At 41.6% G+C, this 22,139-nt stretch overlaps 1 protein-coding gene across 2 annotated transcripts in view; it reads left to right on the top strand.

Annotated features, from left to right (window-relative positions):
* The window catches only part of Znf609 (zinc finger protein 609), a 117,258-nt gene that overhangs the window by 1,122 nt on the left and 93,997 nt on the right, over positions 1–22,139 (top strand). The window lies entirely within an intron of this gene.

The raw sequence follows: 22,139 nt of genomic DNA, 5'->3' as shown, positions 1-22,139 counted from the left end.
TCTGGGGTTGAGGAGGAGGAGACACATCTGACCAATTAATGTGTGTTTGTGAAACAGGCAGCAGCAAACAGTCATTTCGGCTTCTAAGAATTAGGCTCACACAGGGTGGAGAGATCAGAGCCCTTCAGGGGGAATATTTCTGAACAAATCACAGATGATTAAATTCTCTTAAGGAAAGCTTCTTAACCTAAATGAGAGTGGGAAAGACTGGGGAGAAAGCCTGTCTGGTTTCCAGCCATGTGTCCAGAGCCCCCCCCCCCCCCCCCCCGGGGTAGAGGAGAGTCCCTAAAGCCCCAATAGGCCTCTCTGTGCTGTATTAGGCTTTGCTCTACAGCCTTGAGTTAATTTCACCCCTGCTGCTTTGTCTGGGGGGGGGGGGAGGGAGGGAGTGCTGGTTTAGGCTGTTGTGTGGAGATGACTGTTCTGCTGTCACACACAATAGTCGTGTCATTTTATCAGGAGTGCTACCCCAGGGCTGAGAACTGCTGCTGTAGAGATAAACCCGGTCTCTCTCACCCGCCTATTGTGTACACAGTGAAGGTCATAGGTTCAAGTCTTGTCTGAGAGCTTTGGATATGCTCCATCTCCCAGGCTCCTCAGTGTCATTTTCTTCCTTTTCCACACTGGTGGGGCTTGCCATTGGAGGAGGCCAGAAAGAAAGGCTCTTCTTTTTTGAGTGAGGAACAATGCAGAGCTCATTGGCACACATTTTTTTTTTTTTTCAGAAGAATAGGGGGTGCCAGCCATGTTGTGCCTGCCTCTTTGGTTAGCCTGTACTAAGTTGTGGAGGATTAGTGTCTGGGACAATCAACCCTGATGTTTTGTGTCAGATCTCTAAAGAAGACTGCAAATGGCGGGTTCTACACTTAAATCATCATATTAAAATTAAAATAAAAATAGAAATAGAACATGTATGTCATGATTTTTCTAATTGGCTTAAAAATACCGCTTAAACTCTGTGCAGAGCTCAGATAGGGAGTCAAGGACCAAGTGCCTTTTTTTTTTTTAATGGGGACTTCTTGGTCAATAATAATTGCACCAGAGAAAAAGCCACCCAATTTGCTTAACCAGACAAGCTGTGGAAACAAACCAACTTTCCTTTTATAATTTCACTCTGATGAAAGGAGACGACTTGCTCATTGTGTTAGGAAGAAATTTGCCAAAGGGATAAACATTAAAAAATCATTGAAGTCTTGGGGGTTCTTAATGAGAGAAGGAAGAAATCCTATCTTTTATATGCTTCAGAGAGTGCCCAAATAATATTTAGGTACTGTTTTTGTTTTTTAAAAAATTATGTAGGACATTAAAGAAAAGTTTTCTCTAAAAAGATTAGAAATAAAATGCATTGTAAGAGGAGACTTGTATATAATATACCATACACACAGTAGCCATCCAACCATTTTCCCTAGGGTATTGTTGAGTAGGAACTTTAACCTTTGGTTTTGGTAAAGGTCTTTCAGTGGCAATGAGTGACATGTGCTTCCTTCATTCATCTATTTCACTGAGTTTCTTAAAATAATGGTTTGTCACATAGGTGTTAAGCTTTTGATAGGAGAGAACAGATTATATCCCCCCCCTCCCCACAGTGGAACTGTCTTTAGGCTTACTGGGGGTGCTGTCTTTGGATTATCTGTGCTAGGTCCCTGAGTGAAGCCTTAGTTAAACTAAATCTAAAGCCTTTTGTTCTTGGGTTGTTGGCATTTGTATCTGAGTATTGTCAGGTGACTGTAAAGACACATGCCTCAGATTAAATTTGCCCTGATTAGATATAGTAGTTTCAAAGATGGGCCTCTTCAACTAGGAATCTTATGAGTCTTCTGATCATGACTTTATCTCTCAGAGATCATTTACATCCCCCCCACCCCCCAGTTTCTCAGTAAAATAATTCCTTGCCATAAGTCTAGATAGGTGGACAGATTACTACTTATTTTGTGTGAGGATATAGTAGAAGCATAATTTTGGCTCCTGGTTGTAATTATGTTGCAATTAGCATATAGCAACTAAATGACTGGAACAGGATAATTTGTTGAGGGGTTTACTGATTGCTCTGTCATGGAGAAGTGCCACTCCTTATTATATGACTCCCAACACTACTGCCTGAGACTAGGAACAGAAATAGTGGTTCTCTAGATGAGTTTCCACTCAGTCTCCCTTCCCCTAGTTCTTCTCTGCCAGATACTTTAATACTTCTGCCTCTCTGACCTGATCAAAAGGCAGCTAAATAATCGTTATTCCCATTGTGGAAAATTATCATGGAAGGAAGTATTGCCAAGCAGGCAGCCTTCTGTTGTGTGGTAAATTTTCTTTGCGGCAGCTTAATTTTCACTTCTGTTTGATTTTTTAGAAATCAGTTCCATTTTAAAAACAAAGAATGTCAAAAAAATTGCACAGAATGCAAAACGAGTGTATTAAATATGCCTTTACATTACCTCTCTTGTAAAAGTTGGTTGTGACAGGCAAAAATGAAGATGGGTGATGCTGATTGGTAGGTTGTGGGTCCACTTAGTGTCAGTGAAGGGCTCTTTACTAGAGAACAGGTAATTCACCAGAGCACCTGCCTAGCAAGGCATGTGGAATAGGCAGCAGCTGTGCAGCTGAAGAGGGATTATTGAGCAGGTGGTTGAAGAATCATATGCCACAGTGACAAGAAAATACTTGGTCCTCTGTGGTTTAGGTTCAGTTCATATGTGTGAAATGGCACTTTGTTTCACATTTTTTTTAATACTATTGTTGATACGTTGGTGAAATGATAATGGAATAAAGGAAAGAGAGTCTCTGTTTTAGATTACTAAGTATTATGCCCTCTCTAGACATGGTCTTACATAGCCCTTTTGTATTTCTGGGAGTTCTGGCTTTCTGCCCTATGAATGGGAAAGAAATAGTGGTAATTCAGTGTTTCTAGATCTTGTTTATTAGAAAGGAATAGGAAGCAGAAAATTCTTTGCGTTCAGTGTGGTGAAACAGCTTCAGTCCACTGGTTGGATACCCAAGCTGGTTTTATGCAAAGGATGATGTTTTGTGTTAGTCTACCTGACATGCCTTACTGAAGAAATTTGCATGTGTTTTTATTTTATGAATGTAATTCTCTACATGAAGTCTGCATCTTTCACTTGTTATATTAATCAGTTTTTAGCTTTGCCCAGCTTCTATGTAACTTGTCCCCAACATTCTAGCATCACGTGTTAAAACTAAATCATTACCAGAGGCCAAATGATGTCAAGGAAATACTTGTATGAAATATTTTTCTATGTGTGTGTGTGTGTGCATGCATGCGTGCATGTGTATGCACATATGTGTGCCTGTCCTGGGGTTTGAAGTTGGGCTGGGTGCCATCCTAATCTGCTTTTGCTGATGCTATACCACGTGAGCCAGACTTTTTTTTTTGGTGGTGGGGGAGAAGGTAGTCCATTGGATTTCAAATCATGATCTTCAGATCTCAATCTTCTGAGTGGCTAGGATTCCAGGCTTGAGCCACTAGCTAATTTTTTTTTTTTGGTTAGTCCTGGGGCCTGAACTCTGTCCTTGGGCTTTCTCAAGGCTAGAGCTCTATCACTTGAGTCACAGCACCACTTCAGGCATATTCTCTCTCTCTCTCTCTCTCTCTCTCTCTCTCTCTCTCTCTCTCTCTCTCTCTCTCTCTCTCTCTCTCTCTCTCTGTGTGTGTGGCTTTTTTTTTTTAAGATAAATATTTAGGTCAGGCACCCTCTCTCATGCCTAAAGTCCTAGCTACTCAGGAGGCTGAGATCTGAGGATCACAACTAGAAGCCAGTTGAGGCAAGAAAGTAGATGACACTCCTGTCTGCAGTTAAGCAATGAAAAAGCTAAAAAAGCCAAAGCAGAGCTGTGGCTCAAGTGGTAGAGCACTAGCCTGAGCAAAAAAGCTCAAGGACAGTACCCAGGTCCTGAAATTCAAGCCCCAGGACTGGTACCAAAACAAACAAGGGTTCTATAACTTGGAAGAATGCTTTCTAATTTAAGGCTTGCTGAAAATTCACAGACTTTTCTTCTTTTCTTTAGATTATCATTTTCTGTTAAGAATATATATATATATATTTATATTTGAGTATATTTCTTTCCCATGTTCATACCATGTTAGTAGGTAGTTGAAGGTTTTTTCTTTTTTCTTTTTCCTTTTCTTTATGGGTCATGGGTCTTGAACTCGGCCTGGGCGCTGTCCCTGAGCTCTTCAACTCAAGGCTACTGCTTTACCCTTGTACCAAGCCCCATTTCCCATTTTCTAGAAGAGTCTCAGGTTCTTTTGTGCCGGGGGCTGGCTGTGGACGTGGACCTTGATTCTCAGACCTCACCCTCCTAAGTAGCTAGGATTACAGGCTTGAGCCACCGTGCCCAGCATCTTTTCCTTTTTCATCTACACTAGGTTTTGAACTCTCATGCTTGCTTGCTAGGCAGGTGCTTGAGCCACAACCCAACTCTCTCTCTTTTTTTTTTTTCTTTTAGTTATTTTTGAGGGATAAAGGCTTGAGGTTTTGCTTGAGCTATCCTGAATGACAAGCACACATGTCACCATACCCAGTGTATTGGCCAAGATAGGGTTATGATCTCTGCCTCTTAAGTAGCTAGGATTACAGGTGTGAACTACCTTGCCCAGCTCCCGTGTGCGTGCTCTCTCTCTCGCTCTCTCTCACCCTCTCTCCTCTCCTCTCCTCCTCTCTCCTCTCTCCTCTCTTTCTTCTCTCTCCTCTCTCCCCTCTCCTCCTCTCCTCCTCTCTCCTCTCTCCTCTCTCCTCTCCCCTCTCCCCTCTCCCCTCTCTCCTCTCCCCTCTCCTCTCTCGAAAAAGTCTTACTATGTAGTACTAAGCTGGCCTCAAAATTACAATCTAACTTTTGCTGGCATGTACCACCACATCTAGTCCTAAGCTTAAGTTTATGAGCAAGTACCTTGATATTTGTTTTCTGACCTTACTTGTGTCCTCTAATTTTCTGTATTAGGCTATTGGCAATGTAACAACAAACATACTCCCCTTTCTCTCTCCCTTTTTCTCCCTCCTCCCCCCTTCCCTTCCCTTTCCCTCTTTTCCTCCCCCCACATAATGGACTAAGGGAATTCTGGGGAAGACTAGTTGAAGAGAAAGTTACATTAGTTGTTTTGAAGTTTTGAGATTTAGCAGAGATTTGAGGGAGAGACAAACTGACTGAGCCTAGGACTCTTGGACACTGCTAAACAAGGACATTTGTAAAGATCTGCTTAGGTCTAGTTTGTAATGTGACTTCAGGTGGTAATAGTAATTAGTAACAGTTAATACTTTAGTATTCACCTTTTTTTTTTTTTTTTTTTGCCAGTCCTGGGGCTTGAACTCAGGGCCTGGGCACTATTCTTGGGCACATTTTGTTCAAGGCTAGCACCCTGCCACTTGAGCCACAGCACTAATTCCAGCTTTTTCTGAGTGTGTGGTACAGAGGAATCGAACCCAGGCACTCTACCATTAGGCTACACTCCCAGCCCTAGTATCCACTTTTGAGAAAGAAAAGAAACTTCATGATTTTATTCATATAAAGCTATCAAAGTTTTTTTTTCTAACTGTCCACAAATCATCATTCTTTTCTAGCATTCTCAACAGTTTGCTTCAGTTTGGCTCTGAAGACTTCTCTAGCAGCTTGAAAACACTCTTTAATTATTGTAGCTATTATAGTCCAGATCCTCCACCTCCCTCCCTTTCACCTCTTTCTGTCTTCTTCCCCCCCTCCCCTTGCTCTAGCAGCAGGAGTTGAACTACAGTCGCATGAACACAGTCAGATCTATGAATGAGCTTTATATCTTGTCAAGGCAGAACTCCAGATCCAGTAGGGCTGATTTTTCCATGGTTCTCTCGCTGTTTGTTCTTGGATCAGAGTCCCAGAAAGAAGAGATGGCAAATACCTATTAGGTCATATGTACCCCATCATTCAGGGGCAAAGCTAGAAGTCTCTTGTCTGTGAGAATTTCTCCTGCTTTCCCTTGCATGTGAGAGCTGTCTGGTGCCAGGCAAGCTTTGAAACTGTCCTCCCCTCTTTGTTTTTAAACTGTGCTCTGGTCATTAATTAATGTCTAGCCAACTTCCTTCTTGGATTTTTATTATTTCATTTTCAGAATTACTTGGCTTGCAGCAATATCTCTACTCCTTTAGCATCAGTCCTTTCTTGATGGTTGGCTTTACATTTGTGGTTCTTGTACAGTTATCTAGTCAGAAACACCAACTTTTCATGCACTTATTACCACACCTGTTTATTGGGGCTTCTCCTTAAGGAGACACATGTGATGTGCACACAGGCGACACATTTTGGTAGCTGCTAATTTAGAAAGTACCTCAAAAATATGTGCCAGATTACGTGTTTTTTTTTTTTTTTTTAAGTTGGTCATGGGGCTTGAACTCAGGGCCTCGGAGCTGTCCCTGGGCTCTTTTGCTCAAGGCTGGTGCTCTGAATCATAGCTCTACTTCCAGTTTTCTGGTGACTAATTGAAGTTGAGTTTCACAGGCTGATCGAAGTCAGCCCAGGCAGAAATGTCCTTGTGAGACTCTTATCTCTAATTGACCACTCAAAATCTGGAAGTGGCTCAAGTGGTAGAGCTGTAGCTTTGAACACAAAGAGGCTCAGGGACAGTGGCCCAGGCCCTGAGTTCCAGCCCCACAATCAACAACATAAAAAAGTCTCACATGCTGGGTACAGTAGCTCATGCCTGGAATCCTAGCTACTCAAGAGGCTGAGATCTGAGAATCAAGGTGCACAGCCAGCCCCCAGCACAAAAGAACCTGAGACTCTTCTAGAAAATGGGAAATGGGGCTTGGCACAAGGGTAGGGCAGTAGCCTTGAGCTGAAGAGCTCAGGGACAATGCCCAGGCCCCTAGAATAGAGTGGTAGCCTTGAGCTGAAGAGCTCAGGGACAGCACCCAGGCTGAGTTCAAGCCCTATGACCCCCCCCCCCCCCCAAAAAAATCCCAGATTTTCCTTCTCAGGCTGGCTTTGAATCATGATTCTCAGATCTCAACTTCCTGAGTAGTTACAGGGTTAGCTACCAGCACCTGTCAGGTTGTAGGTTTTTTTTTTTTTTTTTTTTTTTTTTTTGCCAGTCCTGGGCTTGAGCTCAGGGCCTGAGCACTGTCCTTGGACTTTCTCAAGGCTAGAGCTCTACCACTTGAGCCTCAGCACCACTTCCGGCTTTTTCTATATATGTGGTACCAAGGAATCGAACCCTGGTCTTCGTGCATGCTAGGCAAGCACTTTAACCACTAGGCCAAATTCCCGGCCTTTGTTTTTGTTTTTTTAAATACAGTTTTATTCTTATTACTAAGGTGTTATTCAGGAGCTGAGAATGTAGCTTAGTGATAGAGTGCTTGCTTACCATGCATGAAGCCCTAGAGTCAATTTTTCAGTACCACATAAGCAGAAAAAGCCAGAAGCAGCACTGTAGCTCAAGTGGTAGAGTGCTAGACTTGAACAAAAGAAGCTCAGAGACAGTGCCCAGGCCCTGAGTCCAAGCCCCAGCCCTGACACACCCACACACACACAAAAATAAATGTGTTGTTCAGAGAAGAGTTATCGTTTAAGTCAGGTATTGAGTACAGGCAATGCCTCACCTTCTTTCGCTTTCCCCAGTTCCCCCTCCCATCCCTGCCCACAAGTTACATAGATCATTTTCCACATAATGTAGACTGAATAGCATGCATTTGTTCCCAGGTTGTACTTTCACAATGACCCAATGTTATATAATCACATCACCAAGTGTATTACATTATAAACAAATGTTGCTTCTTTTTGTTGAGTTTGGGAGGGGTGTGTGTGTGTGTGTGTGTGTGTGTGTGTGTGTGTGTGTGTGTGTGTGGCGGGGGGAGAAGGGGGTCCTGGAGCATGAACTCAGGGCCTATGTGTGCTATCCCTGAGCTTTTGCGCTCAGGTCTAGTGTTCTACACTTGAACCACATGTCCACCTCTTGATTTTTGCTGGTAAATTCAAGATAAGAATCTGTAGACCTTCCTGCCTGGGCTGATTGAACTGCATCTCAGCTTCCTGACTAACTAGGGTTACTGATGTGAGCCAATAACAAGGCTTGAACTCAGGGCCTCAAGATCTCACTTGCCTTTCCCTGCTTACACCTGGTTTTCTACCACTTGAGCCAGTACTTTATTAATTGGAGCGAAGAGTCTCTCAAACAATTTCACCTGGACTGGATTAGAACCTTAATCCTCAAATTCTCAGATCTCAGTCTCCTGAGTAGCTAGCCAAGCTTTTCAACCTGAGCCACCAGAACCTTCCTGGGTGGTATTTGTCCTAACACTTCATTCTCTTCTCTTAGATGAATTTTGTTTACAAAACCCAGGACATGGTGGTGCACACTAAGCAAGTATTATGCTACTGAACTAAACCTAGCCTAGGAAATTTGTGTGTGTGTAGCTTAGTTATAATTAAGATATTGTCTGAACTAACACTATAAATTTTCAAAGCATAGAGAGAAAACAGAATTGAAAGGTATAACATTCAGGTTCTGGTCATTGCTATGCCTCTAGCTGTGTAACCTTATGAAAAACACTTCTCTGCTTTTACTTTTCTCACCTATATAATGAACACATTGGACAAGAAGATCTCTAAGGTTCTATTTATGTGTAGAATTTCTAGTAATATGGCTATTAATTACAATAAAAATATATGAAAAAAAGAATTTCTAGTAATATGGAAAGGTTATGTCAGTATTCAGGAAGGCACAAGAATGCATCTTTATTTCTCTGAGGTTTGATTCTGACTTGTCATTGATATTTTGGAAAGTTGGGCTTTTTATTAAGCTTCCTTTTTTGGCAGGCTTTATATCTTCAATCTTCAGGCAACATATATACATATATTTGTGTGTGTGTGTGTGTGTGATTAAGACATAGAAGTGAGAAAGTTGCAAATGAAGCAAAACAGCAATATAGAAACCTCAAACAAAGGTTTGTGAAAAAAATCATTTCTGGAAGAACTTAACATATATCAATATGAAGAAGCCAGATGCATGTGGTTCATGCCTATAATCCGAGCTGTTCAGGAGGCTGAGATAATGAGGCTCATGGTTGAAAGCCAACTTAAGCAGGAAAGGTGGTGCAACTCTGATTGCTCCTTAAGCTATGTGGCTCATGTGGAAGAGTGCTAGCCTTGAGCAAAAAAAGCCCAAGGACAGTATACAGGCCCTGAGTTCAAGCCCCAAGACTGCTACAAAGAAATCTAATAATTCCTTATATCCAAATGTTATTGAACTTAAATTGCAGAGGCTGGTTGGGTATTTTTCCATTTTCAGCCAATCAATGAAAACCCTGCCTTGAATTAACTTGTTGATGCAAACAATATTTTGTTCGGAAAATGAATTTATGGATTATTTTGTTTTTCATCCTAGGGCTCAAATCCAGTGTCTCTCAGGCATGCTGAAGAAGTGCTTTACCCACTAGCTATATATCTCCAAGCATTTATTTCTGCTTTTGTTGTTTATATGAAGGAGTGTGTATGCATGCACACACGCATTCACACGTGAACCAATATTGAGGCTGGAGTTCTAGTCTAAGAATTCAAGCTCTAGGCTGCTGCTCTACCATTTGAGCAATACCTTCACCTCGGAGATAATCTTCTCTCAAGGACTTTTCCTGCCAAGGCTGGCTTCAAATCTCCATCCTCAGATCTCAGCCTCTTAAGTATCTAGGATTGCAGATATGAGCTATCAGTGCCCAGATGTTTTATGTTTCATATTTTGGTGGAACGGGGGTTTGAGCTCAGGTACTTGCTTGTTAGGCGGGTCTACCACTTGAACCAAGCTTTTAACCCTTTTTTTTTTTAGGTAAGGTCTTGTGTTTTTGCCTGAGCTAGTCATGATCCTCCTGCCCTTTGCCTCCCAGGTAACTGAGATTATAGGCATAAAACATTGTGCCTGGCCCCATCCAACAGTTTTGTTTCTTGCCAGTCCTGGGGCTTGAACTCAGGGCCTGGGAACTGTCCTTGAGCTTTCTCAAGGCTAGCACTCTACCACTTGAGTCATAGCACCATTTCCATTTTTTTCTTTGTATGTGGTAGCAAGGAATTGAACTCAGGGCTTCATGTAAGCTAGACAAGCACTCTACTGCTGCTAGGTCACACTCCCTGTCCCACTCTACCACTTTGAGCCACAGTGCCACTTCTGATTTTTTGGTGGTAAATTGGAGATTAAGGGTTTTACAGACTTTCCTGTATGGGCTGTCTTTGAACCATGATCCTCAAATCTCAGCCTCCTGAGTAGCTAGGATTACAGACCTGAGCCATCAGTGCCTGGGATTTTTTTTTTTTTTTGTCAGTCATGGGGCTTGAATTCTGGGCTTGGTGCTGCCCCTGAGCTCTTCAGCTCAAGGCTGCCACCCTACCCCTTGAGCCACAGCCCCACTTCCCATATTTTAGTGGTTAATTGGAGATAAGAGTCTCACATTTAGTGCCCTGGCTAGCTTTGAACCACAATCCTCTGATCTCAGCCTCCTGAGTAGCTAGGATTATAGGCGTGAGCCACTGTGCCCAGCTTGTCCAACTTTTGATGTACTTTGGAATATGGGAAATATCATTCATTATTATTATTATTATTTTTTTTTTTTTTTTTTGCCAGTCCTGGGCTTGAGCTCAGGGCCTGAGCCCTGTCCTTGGACTTTCTCAAGGCTAGAGCTCTACCACTTGAGCCTCAGCACCACTTCCGGCTTTTCTATATATGTGGTACCAAGGAATCGAACCCGGGTCTTCATGCATGCTAGGCAAGCACTTTAACCACTAGGCCAAACTCCCGGCCCGTCATTCATTATTTTTGTTTGTTGCTGTTACTAGGGAATAAATTTATGCCCCACAGTTGCTAGGCAGATGTTCTACCACTCAAGCCTCACTTCTTAACCCCTTTGTGTGTTGAGTAGTTACAAGTTAGGGTTTTGTTTTATACCTGGCTGTGATCTTGTGCTTCTCTGCATTGCTCAGATAGCTGGTATGTGCCACCATATTCAGCCAATCTTTGAAATTGTCTCAGAGCGAGCTTTAAGCCTCAATCTCTCAATTTTCACCTTCCAAAGTAGCTTTTAGTGGGCACCAATGGTTCACTCCTGTAATCCTAGCTACTCAGGCGGCTCAAAGTCCTTGAGACTTTTAGAGAATTAACCACCAGAAAACCAGAAGTGATACTGTGGCTCAAAGTGTTAGAGCACTAGCTTTGGGCTGAATTGCTCAGGGACAGTGCCCAGGCCCGGAGTTCAAGCCCCATGATCCACCCCCCCTCCCACACCCTCCCCCTCCCCTCCCCCCAGCAAAAAAGGAGATACCATTACAATATTGAGCTGCTGTGCTCATTCAGTTTTATATTTGCATTTATAGCATCCATTGATTTGAAATAGGAAAATTTGGAGGATGGAACTGTCATTTGTTTTGGCTCCTAAGAAGTCTTCAGATTGCTTTTCTTTATTCCCAGCAACCTGCCACATATTATTAATTTTTAGGCAATCTAAACTTTATTTGGGAATACTGTTCTTGAATGTGAGATTTTTATAAAGATATATATATATATATATATATATATATATATATACTTTTTTTGAGATAAGTGTTAAAGAAAGTGTCATGTGGCTAGAGTAGGCCACATAGTCTTCGAAAACCAGACCATATCCTGAAATCCAGGTTCCCATTATATGGCATATTGTGTGCTTGTGCCTTTTTTTTTTTCCTGTACCAGTGTTAGGGCTTAAACTCAGGGCCTGGGCACTGTCCCTGAGCTGCTTTTTGCTCAAAACTGGCATTCTACCACTTGAGCCACAACTTGACTTCTGGCTTTTTTTTTTTTTGCCAGTCCTAGGACTTGAACTCAGGGCCTAAGCACTCTCCTTGGGCTTCTCAAAGCTAGAGTTCTACTACTTGAGTCACAGCACCATTTCTGGTTTTTCCTATGTATGTGGTACTGAGAAATCAAACCTGGGTCTTTGTGCATGCTAGCAAGCACTCTACCACTAGGCCAAACTCCTGACCTGTGTGTGTGTGTGTGTATACACATATAAATATATGTATACATATGTAAATATATATGTATATATACATATATTTTTTTTATTAAGTGTGTGTATAGAGTTTCCATGTAACAGTAGTTTAAGAATGCAATGCATTTTGATCTATGTCACCCCTTTTCAACATTTTCACACATCCCTCCAATATCCACCTGGTACTTCTCTCTTTTTTTGTAGCAGTTTATTGGACAAAATTAAAACCAATAGCAAGAAAAAACCTGTCAACCTCATGGAATTTGCATTTTAGAAGGAGATAGAAATAAAGAATAACTTTATAATGTTAAGAGGTTGATAAATGATACAAAGGGAAAAACAGCAGAGTAAGAAGGCATTAAAAGTGTAGAGGAGGGTAAGTATAGGAGATTGAGTGGGTACAGCTTTCAGTAAGATTGGTTGGTCCCAGTGTGATTCTGGCCAGTTAGGCACTCCCCCTGGAGTTTATATATGCTTTTCTGCCTAGCAGAGAGAAAAGGGCAGTGTCTGCAATTGTTCCCAGTACAGCTGACACTGAGGGGAAATAGCTCGTCATTGTGTTCTTTTCTCCTGGCTACTCTTCTAACTGGCATTCCTGGAAGTTAATCAGGGTGAAAATTGCAGTCAGTCATATCTGGAAGCTTCCCGAGTAGCTTGGGACTATGGGCATATGATCCTGCAGTGCAATCTCCATATTTCTATAAATAATAAATATTGTATTCTCCTATTACCATCTCCTTATTGAATTTTCTTAATAAGTATATCACACCTTTTGATTAGATCCATATTTATTATTTATTATATTGACTTAATATTTTTCATAGCCATTTGATACACTATTATGTTTTCGGGACAACTCTCATTTTTTTTTTTTTTTTTTTGCCAGTCCTGAGCTTGAGCTCAGGGCCTGAGCACTGTCCTTGGACTTTCTCAAGGCTAGAGCTCTACCACTTGAGCCTCAGCACCACTTCCGGCTTTTTTTCTACGTATGTGGTACCGAGGAATCGAACCTGGGTCTTCATGCATGCTAGGCAAGCACTTTAACCACTAGGCCAAACTCCCGGCCCCACAACTCTCATTTTTTTGTGTGTGTGTGTGTTCTTTTTTGTTTTTTAGTTGTGAGGCTGAGCGTTTTTGCTAGCACTTTGAGCAATGGCACCAGTTTTCTGGTGGTTAATTGGAGATAAGAGTCTCATGGACTTCAGTACTCATGCTGGCTTTGAACCTCAGATCTCAGCTTCTTGAGTAGCTAGGATTACAGGAATGAGCCACCAGCACCCAGTTCCCCCAGAATTTAATATCATTATTTTTTACTTATATCTTAGCATTAATCATTTCTTGAAGATTATCCAGTAGATCTGTAATTCTCACAATGAAGTTGAATATTGAGCAATAGATTTGTTAGTTAGTTTCTTCTGTTCTTTTTCTTCTCATTAGCTTTTCTTTCCCCTATCATTCTCTCTGTAATTTATGATTCTCATGATGTCACAGTTGTAGCTTAATGGTAGAGCCCAGGGCTCCATCCTTTTTTTTTCTGCCAGTCTTGGAGCTTAGGTCAGGACCTAGGCACTGTGCCTGAAGTCCAAATCTATCCATCTCTTAGCTGTTTCCATTTCACCTATGTACACTGAATATTGTGGCATTTCATCCACCATTTCTCTCTCTGTCTTGAAAAATCTTATGTACATCCTGGGTGGTGTGTGTGTGTGTGTGTATCAGCATCAGCCATAATATAACCACAATCCAATTCCAGATACAAAGCATTTCTAATGCAAAATTTCCCTGTACTTGTTAATATAACCTTCTGGACATGACCACTTTTTTTTTTCTTTTGTCAGGCCAAGGTTTGAACTCAGGGCCTGGGTACTGTTCCTGAGCTTTTTTGCTCAAGGATAGTGCCCTACCATTTTGAACCACAGTGCAACTTCTGGTTTTCTGGTTAATTGGAGATATGAGTTTCATTGACTTTACTGCCTGGATTGGTTTTGAATTGTGATTCTTAGATCTCAGCCTCCTGAATAGCTAGGATTAAAGGTGTGAGCTACCAGGGCCCAGCAAGATGCATTTATTGAGCTGTAACCCCTTCATAGGTTAAGAAGCATATCTGCACTTGTTGCTTCCCAAGAGTTGGTTATATTTGGGACACCTGGTTTGTAGACTAACCCTGTTCTGGAAGTCATTGTGTGTAGATGAGAATGAAAGCAAAGGCAGTATACTGGAGCATTTTTTTTTTTTCAGAAATGTGTCTAACCTTTCCTTAGACTTTGTAATAATTTATTGTTTTGACATAGGATCTCTGGGTTGGCTTGGAACTAGCTGTGTAGCAGGAGCTGGTGTGTGTGTGTGTGGGTGTGTGTGTGTGTGTGTGTGTGTGTGTGTGTGTGTGTGTGTGTGTGTGTAATGGGGCTTTAACTTGGCCTGGGCACTGTCCCTGAGCTCTTCAGCTCAAGACTACTGCCCTACTCTTGGGCCAAGCCCCACTTCCATTTTCTAGAGATTAATTGGATTTAAGAGTCTCAGGTCCTTTTGTGCCCAGGCTGGCTTTGAACCTTGATCCTCAGATCTCAGTCTCCTGAGTAGCTAGGATTACAGGTGTGAGCCACCACACCGGGCTTGGGTTATTTCTTTTGAGACAGAGTCTTATCGTGTAACACAGGCTGGCCTAGAACTTTCAATCCTTCCTCCTGCATGTACTGCCAGGCCAGGCAGAGAATTAGTTAAGTATATTAAGGATTTTTATGGCTAGTATAGACAGTGTCATTTATAAAGAATTTTCTTAGCTTATAGTATAGTAGTCTTTGTGTGAAATATCTGAAAGGGGAGATGAATATGAAAAATAATTCCTTGCATTTTCTGAAAAATGCTAAGTTTTTCCTTTACCTCAGTCTATGGACTTGACCATAGTTTAGAGATGACAGGTTGAGAAACAGAAGAGCTAATGCTTTGAAAGAGCAGGCAGGTTTCTTACACCTATTTATTCCTAGCTATCACCACTATTTACAGGAGGAATTCCTGATGTTTGAATTCAGGACCTTGTGCTTGCTAATAAGCAGATGTTCTATCACCTGAACTACATCCCCAGCCTTCCCTATTCACACCCCCCCATCTGTCTTTTTGTTAACATTTAGGAAAAAAAAAAACTTTATGAAGTTTACCTTTGGGGATAATAATTAAATTATAAAGGGCTGTTGTAACCCTCCAATTAGAAGAGGAAGAGGTAGAGCAGGGTTTTTTTTTGTTGTTGTTGTTGTTGTTGTTTAAAGCTATTTACTTTAGAAAATCGTTACCTTCTGATTCTCAGTCCACTTAGACACCTACCTTAGTAGGTTTTGTGTGGGGATCAGTTTCACCAAGTAAGTCCCTGTAGAGTTAGGACTGAAATATTTACCGACTCAGTATGCTGTTCTGCTAGAACAGAACAGTATTGATAAACTCCAAGGTTCTAAGCCTGAGTTGAGTAGCTTTGTACTAGTGGAAATGTCAGTTGCTTTTGTGAAATGAAACAGGTCAAGTCTCATAACCCTTGCCTGAAAGTAGCAGCCCTTTAAAGACCACACAACTATTATGCATGAGCTGTTGCATGTAAGGATGTGGAGGCAGAGATGCCACACTGTTCTTCCTCCATCAGTATATGACGTGTATGGTCAGATGAACCATGCTGAATTAGACTTGTTTTCAAATTGTCAGTTATTCTGTTTTTTATCTAATCTCATTGACAGTATAGGCAGAGAGTTATGGTACTTGGAAGAGATGACACAGTTCTTTTGTTACTGTAATTAATGTAATAAATTAAGGGAGAGGCCCAAAGGGAAGTTGATTGTTTCTTGTTAGAGCCCTAGGTGGAAACTCGATTGATTAGTGAGCTGCCAGGAAGTGTGGCAGGTTGAGAGGGAGATGCCTGTTCTTCCAGCTGGCTAAGCTCAGCGTCACTAAGGATGGTTTACATGTTGTACTACCTTCACCTGAGGCTACTGAAGTATGAAGAGATTTCAGGGCAGCATCTGGAATTCAGAGGAGATAATACAGTGTGGGGTTTTGTTGTGTCCCATTGGTTTATTTGCAGTACTTCTAGGACATCAAACCCCATTTCAATTTAACATAGTTTAGATTTGAAGGCCTGTCTTTTCAGATCCTAGGAAGATTGGAAGAACTGATAAGGAGGAGAGTCTATATGTTAAAACCTTGAGCATTTGGCTGGGAATATGGCTCTGGGTTCAATTCCTGGGTACCAAATACACAGAAAAAGTCTGAAGTGGTGCTGTGGCTCAAGTGGTAGAATGCTAGCCTTGAGAAAGCCCAAAGACAGTACCCAGGCCCCGAGTTAAGGACTGAGGACTGGCCAAAAGAAAAAGAAAAAGAAGCAGAAGCTCAGGGACAGTGCCCAGACCCTGAGTTAAAGCCTCGGGATCAGCATAAAACAAAACAAGACAAAAAATTGTTGTGTGTGTGTGCTCAGGTATGTCCCTGAGGTATTGATTGATTGATTGATTGATTGATTGCCAGTCCTGGGCTTGAGCTCAGGGCGTGAGCACTGTCCTTGGACTTTTTCAAGAGTAGAGCTCTACCACTTGAGCCTCAGTACCACTTCCGGCTTTTTTCTATATACGTGGTACCAGGGAATCGGACCCAGGTCTTCGGGCATGCTAGGCAAGCACTCTACCACTAGGCCAAACTCCCAGCCCCAGCCCTGAGCTTTTGTGCTCAAACTATGTAGTGCTCTATTATTTGAGCCACAACTCCACTTCTGACTTTTTGCTGGTTAACTGGAGATATGAGTCTCAAGAACTTTTCTGACCAGCTGACTTCAAAATGTTATGCTCAGCTCAGCCTCCTTAGTAACTATAATTACACGTGTGAGCCCCTGAGATTGGCTTTACTGCCCTTTGTACTTGTAAAAAGCATAGTTGTTAAACAGCCCTATTTAAGTTCAGATATCACAACATATAATGACATTTAGCTCATTTTTAAATTTTTGTATCTTTAGAATATGCTTAAATAAACATTCTTTCTCTGTTACAATGTGAAAATTAATATTTAATAAAGAATCTTGATTAATGTATGAAAACTTGAATCCAGGAATTACATCTCAAGCTGGGTGCTCATGGCTTATGCCTATAATCCTAACTACTGGAAGCTGAGATCTGAGGATCATGATTCAAAGCCAGCACAGGCACAAAAGTCCGTGAAACTCATCTCCAACTAAACACCAGAATACTGGAAGTGGGGATGTGGCTTAAGTGGTAGAGTGCTAGCCTTGAACTATAGAGCTCAAGAGTTCAGGCTGAGTTCAAGCCCCATGACTGACAAAAGAAAGAAAAAAGAGAGAGAAAGAAATTATATCTCTTAATTCAGATTTCGTGTTCTCTTTACCATGTAAACTTTCCTAGAATTATATATAGATTTCTATTCTCCCTTTCAGCATGTGGCTTTGAAAGTGACTACCTATCTAAACAGGCCTAATATGTGTATGACCTGAGGTTTTGCAAGCAGATTATTTATAATTACACGTAATTGTCTCTTGCCTAGGCCAAAGCCTTTTAAGATTTATTCAAAACCTATAAGATGAAAAGATGGATAATTTACAGTACAGTAGTACTACCTGGATAGTTACCAATTAAAGAAATTCTCTCTTTGAAACCTTCTAGGATGGATATACAGCTCTTATCTGGTTGGAAAGAAAGCTGCTAGTTTCATTGTTATGCCTGAATATAAGTAGGGCCCATGGCTGATTTTGCTCTTCTTTTCTCTTGATTTTCTAGGAGAGGCATTTGTGATAAATGCCTCAAAAGGGCCAGTAATCTGAAATGTGTAATTTATAAATGTGTCACTGTGGACCTAATCGTCCTGGAGCTGAATTTGGGTTCCACATAGTTAACTGGGATCTGAACTTGGGTGGTTATGATCTGGTACTTTTGAACGCTAACGAGTGGGTACAGAGTATGGAGCACAGTTGTCATGACCTGTTGTGGTCCTTTGGCCATATCCAGAGAGGAGTGCCTTCGTGATGAAGTGCAGTAACAAAGCACACATAGGACTGACACATTATAGTGGACAAGTGATTCTAGAGTTTAGAGGATGGTAGCTCTAAATAGGGAAGAGGAAAAGAAGAAAAGGGAGAAAATGACTCTTTAAAGAGGGTACATTCAAAGTATAAGTGCCTTCTAATGGTCTCCGTAAGATATTGGTTATCCTGATCCTGTACTTCCCCAGTTTATGCTTTTCATTTCCACCTAGTGTGAGTTATCTTACCTCCTGAGGTTGAGCATCTCTACAATGACCTGTCAGAGCCTTGCCTGCTGTGGGGAAGAAAGAAGTGGTTTGGCTGCCATAACCAGGCTGATTAAAGAATCCTTGGCAGTTTTACAGTTTATTCCACCAAAGTTATAGACTGATTAGTTTGGAAATAGTAATTTCTGATAAGTCATGGGTTAAAAAAATAGGACAACAGCTCTCTAAAAGGACATCACTAACTAGATACATTTTATTTGGCACATTTATCTTGGCACTTCAGATTTGAAGTCCTCTTCAACTTTTTTTTTTCCTTAGTCCTGGGGTTTGTACTCAGGGCTTGAGCACTATCCTTGGGCTTTCCTCAAGGCTAAGCTGTACCACTTGAGCCTTAGCACTACTTCCAGATTTTTCTGAGTACTTTATTGGAGATAAGAGTCTTAGGGACTTTCCTGCTCTGGCTGGCTTTGAACTGCAATCCTCAGATCTGAGCCTCCTGAGTAGCTAGGATTAATGGGCAAGAGCCACCAGTGCCTGACTTCCAGGACACTTTTGTTTAGTGGATTTTTACTTAAGATATGGATACTGGATATGAGCACAGACCATCAAGTGTTCTTTTTTTGTCTCCAACTCCCATTTTAGAAAAAGCAATCAATATGAGTGTGTGTGTGTGTTGTGTGTGTGTGTGTATGCATGCGTGCATATGCATGTGTGCACACACACATGCTTATATGCATACATGCTGGTCCTGAGCTTGAACTCAAGATGTTAGCACTATCCTTGAAGTTTTTCACTCAGGCTAGTGCTCTGCCACTTGAACCACAGCTTTACTTCTGGCTTTTTGGTGGTTAATTGGAAATAAGACTCTCAAAGACTATCTTGCCCAGACTGGCTTTGAACTGTGATCCTCAGATTTCATCTCCCTGAGTAGCTACTAGGGTTACAGGCACCCAGCAACATGAAATTATTTTAATAGCTTAATTACATGCTGATGATAGTACAGATTTGAGGATACTTAGAATAGTGTGGATTGTATACTAAACCGAGACATAATTGCAGAGATTACAGAGGTGATAAATTATGATTTGAGAAAGAACTATAATAATCCTATGTAGTAAAGATTCAACTTAACATTCCCTTCCTAGAAATGCTTTAAGTTCCTTAAAGAATTACTTTCCGGGCCGGGAGTTTGGCCTAGTGGTTAAAGTGCTTGCCTAGCATGCATGAAGACCCGGGTTCAATTCCTTGGTACCACATACATAGAAAAAAGCCGGAAGTGGTGCTGTGGCTCAAATGGTAGAGCTCTAGCCTTGAGAAAGTCCAAGGACAGTGCTCAGGCCCTCAGCTCAAGCCCAGGACTGGCCAAAAAAAAAAAAAAAAAAAGAGAATTACTTTCCATACCATGTTCCACTGCCTGATTCATGTTTTACATGCTGTATTCTAGCATTTAGTTCAGTTCTTGGCACATAGTACTCCATAAATTTAAAAAAATTCAAATCCCCTCTTTGTGGGGATTGTGGGTAATTGGGGTTTGAACTCATAGCCTAGGTACTGTGCCTTGGCTTTTTCATTCAAGGCTGGCACTCTACCACTTGAGGCAAAGCTTGAGTTCTGGCATTTTGGTAGTTAATTGGGGGAAAGAGTCTCAAGTACTTTTGTGCCTGGGCTGACTGCAAGCAGGCTTCAAATTGTGATCCTCAGATTTCAGCCTCTCTGACTAGCTAGGATTACAGGTATCAGCTCCCTTTCCCTCTTCAAATGGTTGTTCTTGGAATCTAGTTATTCTTGGCTTCTAAATGAGAATTCCAAACAATTCATTGTAAATTTAAGAATCTTGACCATCCTTCTGACTCTTCAGGGATTGGATTTCCTTATTTTTGTGGATAATGTTTTGTTTTGTTTTCTCACCAGTACTATGACTTGAAGTCAGGGCTTGGAACACTCACTTGGTTTTTTCACTCTCTCCCCTCCCCTCCCCTCCCACCCCTTTCACTGTCCTGGGCTTTGAACTCTGGGCCTGAGCACTGTTCCTGAGCTTCTTTTGCTCAAGCCTAACACTGTACTATTTGAGCTGCAGTGCCATCTCTGGGTTTTTCTGTTTATGTAATACTGAGGAATTGAACCTAGGGCTTTATGCTTGCTGAGCAAGCACTCTACTGCTAAGCCACATTCCCAGCCCTTTGGCCTTTTCACTCTTGACTGATGCTCTACCCTTTGAGTCACACCTCTGCTTCTGGCTTTTTGCTAGCTTTTTGGAGATTAAAAAAAAAAAACCAAACCCTTGCCCATTTGTCAGCCTGTACTGTCTTCAAATCTCCATTCTCAGATCTCAGCCTCCTGATTAAAGGCATGAGCCACCCAAGCCTGGCAGTGTCTTGTGTGTTTTTATTATTTTTTTCATAGTTCATACATCTTATTTCTCCCCCTACTTTTGCTCATCCTGTAAGGACGTTCTAGGTAGATTTGACATTTGCTAATAAATGGTAGTTGATTGTTCTATTGATAGTAAGTTTTATATTAACTTACGAATATATTTTCTCAGACCTACACTAAGAAGCAAATTAATGTACATACCTTCCTCTTTTAAATCCCAATTGTTAGCAAGGCATTCATCTATTCACTTTTACTCTTTTTGCCTTTGTACTCTGGTTTGTTGACACTTTTTTTTAGCCGGTGCTGGGCCTTGAACTCAGGACCTGGACACTGTCTTGGACTTTCTCAAGGCTAGAGCTCTACCACTGGAGCCACATCACCATTTCTGGCTTTTTTCTATGTATGTGGTACTGAGGGATCGAACCTGGGTCTTTGTGCATGCTAGGCAAGTACTCTTACCACTAGGCCAAACTCCTGGCCCTGTTGACACTGTTCTAAGGGAGTAGGTAAAAAGAATAATTTGTCTTGTTTGTCGTATCTTTAGCAATTACCTGTTAGCCACTTTTCCTGATACATTCTGGCACCACTGATTTGTTCTTTCAACTCTATTATCTTACAGAAGTTTATTTTCTAAATGAGTGTAGAAAGATAATATACAAAGGCAAAAAAGAAAGTAAAACCAGAACTCTTTGGCTTTATCTTAGATGCTGTATGTTGACTGTCTGGTCTTCCTTCTTTCTTTGTTTCTTCCTGGCTTATTTTTTATTTATTTTTGGCTCATCTTAGGGCTTAAGCTCTGGGCCTGAGCACTACTATTCCTGAGCTCCTTTTGCTCAAGGCTAGCATTTTACCACTATAACCACTGTGCCACGTCTGGCTTTTTTGGTGATTAATTGGAGATAAAAGTCTCAGTGACTTTCCTGCCCAGCATGGCTTCATACTGCAGTTCTCAAATCTCAGCCTCTTGAGAAGCCTACGATTATAGATGTGAGCCACTGGTACCCGGCTGTAAAGTTTTCTAGGCAATGTTTCCTAGGCCTTATGAGTCAGGAGCCAGGCCCTATAAATACTTCCTTGACTCTTTTTTTTTCCCCCAGTCCTGGGGCTTGAACTCAGGGCCTAAGCACTGTGCCTGGCCTTTCTCAAGGCCTAGTGCTCTACCACTTGAGCCACAGCTCCATTCCAGCTTTTTCTATGTATGTGGTGCCAAGGAATTGAACCTGGGTGCTAGTCAAGCACTAGGCCAAACCCCTGGCCCCTCCCTTGACTTTTTTTTTTTTTTTTTCTTTTTGCCAGTCCTGGGCCTGAGTTCAGGGCCAGAGCACTGTCCTTGGACTTTCCTCAAGGCTAGTGTTCTACCCTGAGCTACTGCACCACTTCTGGCTTTTTCTATGTATGTGGTACCGAGGAATCAAACCTGGGTCTTCGTGTATGCTAGGCAGACACTCTACCACTAGGCCAAACTCCCGGCCCCTCCTTGACTCCTTTTTAAGCTAGACTCTGTTCCATGTGATATAGAGCCCTGGTATTTGTACAGTGTCATTTATATAAAAAAGT

Source organism: Megascapheus bottae, chromosome 25 (genome assembly GCF_031878675.1).
Source record: "Megascapheus bottae isolate mThoBot1 chromosome 25, mThoBot2.hap1, whole genome shotgun sequence".
NCBI classification, from domain to species: Eukaryota; Metazoa; Chordata; class Mammalia; order Rodentia; family Geomyidae; genus Megascapheus; species Megascapheus bottae.
This window is presented reverse-complemented; position numbering and strand designations above follow the sequence as displayed.